This window comes from Haliotis asinina, chromosome 11 (assembly GCF_037392515.1).
Source record: "Haliotis asinina isolate JCU_RB_2024 chromosome 11, JCU_Hal_asi_v2, whole genome shotgun sequence".
In the NCBI taxonomy this organism is placed as follows: domain Eukaryota; kingdom Metazoa; phylum Mollusca; class Gastropoda; order Lepetellida; family Haliotidae; genus Haliotis; species Haliotis asinina.
The window spans coordinates 36522292-36528719 of NC_090290.1; positions in this window are offsets into that span (position 1 = coordinate 36522292).

Genomic DNA, 6428 nt, shown 5'->3' on the forward strand with positions numbered 1-6428 from the left:
CCCTTGCCTAGCGTTTCCTGGATGGAACGATGCCGGTTGATATGATTAGGTCAAACCGAGAGACAATACCCAGCTGGTGTTGGTGCATGAACAGAATATTTCCGATACGATATTGTAACTACTTGGGGTGTAGTCATGCGACATGAATATATTTGCATGCGGTGATTATTAAGTATGTCAAGTCTGTTTAATACCATCATAGGCATGGATAAACTACTAAACTGTGCATTTTGAAAAGAAGAATACTTTGATTATATGAAAGGAAACTTTTAACGAATTGTCTAAGTTAATACATTACCTTACAATGTTCTCTGTTAATACTCGGGTGGTCAGGCTCGCTGACTTGGTTGACGCATGTCATCGGTTCCCAATTGCGCAGATCGATGCTCATGTTGTTGATCACTGGATTGTCTGGTCCAGACTCGATTATTTACAGACCGCAACCATATAGCTGTAATATTGCTGAGTGCGGCGTAAAACTAAACTCACTCACTCACTCACTCTCTGTTAATACCTTCCTAGAGTCATCATCTTCTGGTGTTGCTTAAAGCATGTAGTGGATGGGCCCCAAAAGACGTGTATTGCCCATACGTCGGAGTGAGTGGGTGAGTAAAGACTTTAGATCACATTGGCAGCATTTCCGCCATATCATGACTATGACTATATATTCATATTTATTATAGGATGAGTATAAAAACCTGTCACGGAAGGACTGTAAAACAACTAGACTATCACAGACACAATATGAAAAACTAGCAATGAAATTTAAACCATTTTGACAAGACATGACACGAGGATGTTGAAACTGCTTGTAGACAGCCAACAACTGAAGGCACTTATAATGTCTTTGCTTCCAACCAGGATGGACACTAGTTACTGTAACAAAATGCTTTCAGCCGCTTGTGATTTATGAAAAAAAGAGTCACATTTTAAAATAACAGAAATACTCAGTTTGGAAATTCTGGTAAGCTTAAATTTAACTTGGTACGTTTTTGAATTTACGTACCCTCGCAGGAGGACAATAGTTTTACGATATTTTAACCAGTTTGAGGGAAGAGTGACTAAAATCGCAGTTGCTAATTTATGCTACCATGTTTAAAATACCATTTATCCATTACCATGTTATTCAACAATACCATGTTATTTAAAAATTATTTATTTCCTTTAAAATTCAATAATCAAATGATAATTAACATTATTGAAATATCTTCAACTGTTGACCGACATTTAATTAGCTATCCTCAAAGGCAAAGTAGGTAAGGACAAGGAAGGTATGGCGATGAAAAAAACATTCGTCAAACGTGTTACGTATTTATCTTTCCTAGAAACATTTTACGGATGCTTTTCTGTACTTTTGAAAGGCATATTAAATTGCATCCATTTCACAACGCATTTTATGGCAAATACTTTTTCTGAATTACTGATTTCGTTGGTAATTAACGAGCATTGTTCATTCCTTTTGCACTTAAATCAAGCGAGTCTTAGTATCTAACTAATCCATTTACAGCTTGGGACTGATCTCCAATGTAATACAGTAAAGGACAAATTGTCCCAGTATATCAACAAGAAAATTATGAAGGATTGTTATCCTTGCATTAACATTCCATGCAATTTACTTTTGAGAAGAGGTTCAGCATTTCAGTGAAACACATTGACGCATCTTGTGGAGGCTCTAGCTCTAGAATATGGATAGATGATCCGACGTGGAATGAACAGAAGTTCTAGTGGTGTTTCGTATAACAAACAGAATAGTCCACAAGTCCGTACCCATGTACCTTATCTTCCTCGTCAGTATCTTCCTTGCCCTTGTCCGTATCTTCCTTGCCCTTGTCCTTATCTTCCTAGCCCTTGTCCGTATCTTCTTTGCTCTTGTTCTTATTTTTCTTCCCCTTGTTCATATCTTCCTTGCCCTTGTCCTTATCTTCCTTGCCCTGTCCTTTATCTTCCTTGCCTTTGTGTTTATCTTCTTTTTCGGTGAAAATGTCTATAATGAGCCCATTATAAAAAGAAGATTGGTTGTCGTTTGGGTTTGTCCTAACCGTAGTTTGCTGCAGCAGTATCACATATTTGTAGGCCTGTGTGGGCAGACATAGTCATTTACATATGTGTGATGCAGTAGGGCGTGATTGGAATCTGCTTGAAGTCCCAACAAACAAACAGATCGGCATCAGTAGCCTAATACGATCATGGCTGACTTTAAACATAACACACCAGTACCATTTTCAACAAAACGATATTACATATATTATGATTTTAAAACTATAAGAGGCGGTGTGGCAGCCTCGGGCTAAGCGTTCCCTCGCAACGCAGAAGACCCGATGTCCATTCTTCACATGGGCACAGTGTGTGAAGCCCGCCTCTGCTGTTACGGCCAAGGTATTGCTGGAATATCGCTTAAAGGCGGTGTAAAACTAAACTCACTCACTCACTCACTCGATAAAATCCTTTTCTGCGATTGCCACTGTATCATGACCTCGTCTATACTATACTCCAGAATCGCAAAGTGAACTACGGGGAACAAGTGTTGTGAACACATATGAAACAGAAGAAACATATACCTGAATAGTTAGCCTGGACTATTGGACGTCCCTCATGCCAAGCAAAGTTTGTACTAACATAGAAGGATATGTACTCGAGCCTGCCTATTCTTGTATTAGAAGGTGTTTTTGTTTGCCATGTAACTGTCAACTAATAACTCTAGCCAAATCAAAGTTACGAGTATACTTAATATAAGGATTGTGATATGTTCCTGAATATCCCGAACAATTGATTTGTATTTGCATGAGTTTGGGACAAGCGCTGCCGATTGTTGACCCGTGAAGGTCCCGGGGTAGAATAGGCCTTCAGCAACCCATGCTTGCCACAAAAGGCGACTACGCTTGTCGTAAGAGGCGACTAACGGGATCGAGTGGTCAGGCTTGCTGACTTGGTTGACACATGTCATCGGTTCCCAATTGCGCACATCGATGCTCATGTTGTTGCTCACTGGATTGTCTGGTCCAGACTTGATTATTTACAGACCGCCCCCATATAGCTGGAATATTGCTGAGTGCGGCGTAAAACTAAACTCGCTCACTCAGTCACTCGCTGCCGATTGTTTAGAAAACGCTAGCCTTTTCACCAAGGAACGATAGCACTATCTCATTGCGAATCATATAGCACTATTTCATAGTGAATCTTAAACAAGTGATTAAGATACAGCTGGATATACACAAAGTCGCTAGAAGGTCCAAAAAAACATATGGGCACCAATTCCCACTTACAGGCACCCGGTGCAATTTGCTACGTAATTAGAAATGACTTTCAGTTAAAGAGGCTGATTTGCTCGGGATTTTCAATGGGAATTATTGCAAGTCTATATATCCTGATTTCTTTCTTGATTTTCTTTCTTCTCCTGCTGTTTCTGGTATTTCTGAAACTCAGGGACATAATTTGATGAAGACGAATGTTTGGTGAGAGTTTCACCAAGATTATTGGCAATGTCACCCTTATCAGTCAATACATCGTCACCATCCTTTAGATGGTGGACAGTAGATTTGGAACCTTTACCCTTTATTCGTTGAATCACATTCCACACTTTTGAAATTGGTGTGTTGGGAATTTATCTTGGAAACATAATTTCGCCAAGATTGACGCTTACTCTGTTCGAAGGCGCGTCGAGCATTTAGAATTTTAACTTTGTCTAAATTATGGACTGCAGGATGTCGTAGAAAATACTTCTCGGACTTCTTCCTATTCTTTCTGGCCTGTTTACATTCACCATTAAACCACGGTTTACCAACGCAGAGGATTTAGGTATAGTTTCATTAGCTATATTCTTCAGTTTATCAGAGAATACCTGAATCGGATCCAGCATATTGACAAAAACGCCATTTTTCAAGTTTTCAGTGCACAGAGTCCGAAATAATGGCCAGTTGGCCTTACGAAAATTCCACCTTGTTGCAGGTGGGTTATCAGTCGGATTTATAGCTGTGAAAATTGTTGGAAAATGGTCACTTCCACAAAGGTCATCATGGACTGACTATTCAAACTCACTGTATATATGAGAGTGACAAATCAAGTGCAGAATACGTTCCTGTACCAGGATGTAAATAGGTTACTGATCCATCATTAAATACGCATACGTTGTTATTAGATATGAAGTCTTCAAGCATGTTCCCTTTATTGTTAGTATCCGTACTTCCCCATTAAGGGTTATGTCCGTTAAGATCACCCATGATAATACAGGGTTTGGGAAGTTGGTCGAAAAGATCCTGAAGATCAGACGGCTGAGCAGCTGAAGATGGTGACATGTATAAGGACCAAAGCGTGAAAGTTATTTGTAAAGAAAACCGTACAGCAACAGCCTGAAGATTGCTTTTAAAGGGAACAGGGCTATAAATAAAAACCCTGTCTCGCCAAAATAGAAGCGCCACCAGTGGCTTTATCACCTGGAGGTGAAAACGAATGAAATGAGTTATACTGACGCAAGTCAAATCTCTCTGTGCTTTTCAGGTATGTCTCTTGTAAACTAAAAGCTGATGGTTTAAGGTATTGTGATGATAGTTGAAGATCATTAAAATTATTTCTAAGGCCTCTGCAATTCCACTGGATAACATTAAGAGAGCAGCTCATGGCAGCTCAATAGAAGGGCGTGAACGAGACGAAGTCCCTTTATGCTGGGATGACTGTGAAGGGCTTATCTATATATCTAGCGGTTCATAGGTGTTATGAACCTCTACAGGCAGTTGTAATGGTAAAGGCACCTCGATATGTTTAAGGGCCCTGGCTTCCTTTCGTCTTTGTTGTTTCTGCTCTTTTCTGGACATTGTTCCTTTCCTTTCAGGTTCATGGTGATTATTTTGGTTCAGGCATTACATCTGTCTGAGTGGATGTTCCTGTATAATCATCAGAAATTGTATACAGAATGCTCTGTTTTTCTGAGACCAAGGAAATGGAGATCTGGCACTCGTGATCAACTGTTGGACGGGAGATAGATACTACAGCAGAGTACGTTTTTTGTGGGGAGATTCTATCTGTGACTGGTAACAGTTTCTTTGCCTCCGCAAATGGTATTTTATGTGTGTGTTTTGGTTTGGGAATTTGGGCTTGTTGATCACAGACTGGACAGAACCGTGATGAGGACATGTGATCTCCATGACAGTTTGCACATTTGATGGTATTTGTGCAGTCGGCATTTTCATGTTTGTCACCACAACGAGAACATTTTGGTGAGGTCTTGCATGTGTTCACACCGTGTCCGAACAGCTGACATTTAAAGCACCGAAGTGGATTAGGGATGTAGACTTCCACCTCGATATTAAAGTAGCCAGCTTTAATTGGTTTAGAAAGACAAAACGTGAACAGATAAGTGTTTCATTTGAGGGTGTTATCGCCATTTTTTTCTTGTGAATCTTTTCACAGAGGTGACACCTTAAGATTCGGCTACGATATCAACCTCTGTCATGTCAGAGAGACATTTTGCCCGATCACGAACAATGCCTCTACATGAATTCAACGTTCTGTGTGGTGACACAGCAATCCTTGTATTTGCAAACTGACGAGCTTTAAGCAAATTAACAGCCTGTTGCTGTCTGGCACATTCCACCAGCAAGGAACCTGTTCTAAGGCGAGTAACGTTTTTTCACTTCGCCGCCTATTCCTTCAGTAGCGTTCGATATTGCGAAAGGGTTCAGTTTTAATGCTTGTCCATCAATTCCTAGTACAACCAAGAAGGGGCCAAGAATCTAACTTTGTTGTCTCTGATTCATCACCAGAAGACGAGATAGTTTCTAAATCTACATGCTTTCTCTTGGATTTAGATCGAGAACCAGAGCGTTGTTGGGAAGCCATAATGAATGGATATAGAGTCGACATCCCTACTCCCCACCCACCATGAAGTGTCAACAAGGACGGCGTCAAAGTGGAAACCAACGATGAAACACCAGGGTTACTGGGATGTTATACTCGAGCAATACAGACACAGGTAGCCAATACTGTCAAACAGAATAAAAATCAGGTTGGTTCCATCTATGACAATTCCTGAAGACAATTAGAACCAGGAGGTCAGTAATGCCAGATTGACCCATGAGCCACCGCTTTCTGGCATAGTGCTCTAGGCAAAACAATATCATGAATAATTTGAATTTAGAATAACCAAGACCAGAAACATAGATATGTGCAATAATACTAACTATGCACAGGGTCTGGCGTGACCAGTCGATTGATTGAACCAGGCCCATTCAACCACCCGTCTGGGTGAAGTCAGGGTCAAAGTGGTGTGATGAGCAACAGGAACACGGTTGCAGGCCCCTATTGCCCTCAACCACCAGGATCCCTTCTTCCACCGACACTGGGCCGCAACCCACGGCAAACGGGTTGGTGGACCAAATGTGCCCTCGGGTCCACAACGGGGGTTGGCGAGCACTTAGCGTTACCAAGCAGCCACC